The sequence below is a fragment of the Cryptotermes secundus genome, unplaced genomic scaffold, assembly GCF_002891405.2.
Source record: "Cryptotermes secundus unplaced genomic scaffold, Csec_1.0 scaffold1013, whole genome shotgun sequence".
Taxonomy (NCBI): domain Eukaryota; kingdom Metazoa; phylum Arthropoda; class Insecta; order Blattodea; family Kalotermitidae; genus Cryptotermes; species Cryptotermes secundus.
The window spans coordinates 452009-453908 of record NW_019720727.1 but is presented as its reverse complement, the minus strand read 5'-3'; positions in this window follow the sequence as shown (position 1 = coordinate 453908).

Below are 1900 nucleotides of genomic sequence, written 5' to 3'. Positions count from 1 at the left end.
CAAGACAGGAAGTAGACCCTGACGTTAGACTGTGATTAAAAGTTACTTTGAGATTGTGTTAAATCCGTCACTAGGATACGTCTACTGAAGCCTGAGAAACCTACAGCTTGTGTAATGGTGAACTAGAAATTGTGTAGTATAGCGATAGTGCTGTATTGGTCTTAGTCCAGAACTTTGCAAATGTACAAAGTGTAATAAATTCAATCATCCAATCGCAAACCCCGAATATATTCACTAACATCCGGGAAAATAGTATCTTGACACCTATGTATAGATCTTCATAGTTGAATTTTAACACAACAATATTACTTATATATATATATATAGTGTGTGTGACGTGTTGCGCAATGGTAATAGTCAGGTCAACATCCTCCCTCCTCCGCCCCCCACAAGCGGTTACGCGCCGAGCGGAGCCGAAGTTAGCCGAGTCCCAGCATCCTGGTAGGTTTGCAACGCGAGTCAACGGTTGTGACGTCACCAAGGGATACCGCGGTTGCTAGGCAGCAGTAAACAATTCCGGACAGCGTTGCTAGCAACACGGCAGCAGAAAACAATGGTGCCTATTACGTGGCTGTTTCTTGAGTTGTCCGGAACGAGGCTCATAAGGGACAGGGAAGGCTATTCACAGTTAGTTAAAATGTATCAGCAGCCGAAGACAGTTCTCAGTTCCCGAGTTCCGAGTTAGCCAGCAACCAGTCAGTTGTATTCTGGCATTTGCAGTGTATTATTTGTGATACTGCCGATGGCAGTAGTTGTGAGGTTGTTAATTGCGTGATAGTAAGAGCGAATGTGAAATAAAATTCTCTATATCAAATACGGCGTGAAGTTATTTGTCGCGTAATACACCCAATACGTGACAATATATATATATACTATTCCTACTCTCCCCATGCGTGCTATATGCCCTGCCCTTTTCATCCTCCTTGACTTCACCAATCCAATTCTACGAACTTGGCGAATAGTACATTTAGACAGCTTCTCCTTGTGCAGTAAGTGACGTTGCAAAACAACGCCGCAAGAATGAACAGTGAGTCCCATCGAATGAAGGGAAGTTGGCTTTATGCATCTCTGCGAATTCTGTGCATAATAACGACAACAGTGGTTGGTCAGGACAGCTCTGATGGGTCGCCCGGTCACGTGATGAATCAGTAGCAGTTCCTGTATTAGCGGTTGTCTGACTTTGGCGATGAAAATCAGGGAGAGTTGTGAGGCTGCGTTGTCTTTGTGATAGCGGTGACGAACTAGGAGTCATTGAACAAAATGGGCTTTCACTGAACCTCGCTTTCGGATGGAAAGTAAACCTCTATCATAAGCAGGAGATCCTGGGGTCAAGTCTTGGCCAGGAAGCCGGTAATCCTCTCAGAATATCTGACTCGAATCTCTTTTGCTTTCCCGCGAATTCGAGGAAGGTACCTCAGACTGGACAACGTCTGCTTCCATCTACATTAATTACAAATTATTATTCGATAATAATCCAGTCTTTTCATGCTATAGAGTCTCATTTTCTTACACTGCACTTACTGCTAGAATGAATAAATAAGTTAANTAACAAGGAAGTAGATATATACCAGGGAATTACTTCGTTGAAATTCTGGATAAAGTGTGAATGTAGAAGTTACGTTTCTTTAATAGGTGATATCGTGTACATTGGTAGATATATAACTACGTTCTGGAGGATTGTAGTGCTTCTACCATGAGAGAAGTGAAATAAGTTGGAAAAATTGAAATGGAATGATATTTATTTATATAACATGGGAGAAAGCCGAAGGTTGAAGTCGGCCCTTAAAAGAGCCCGCCTTGTAATGGGAAATCCTGCTCAGTAACTCCACGCTCTGCATGGAAAAACAGAAGAAGTTGTAAAATATAACAGAAAGAGACTATTGAAAATACAGTGCAGGAA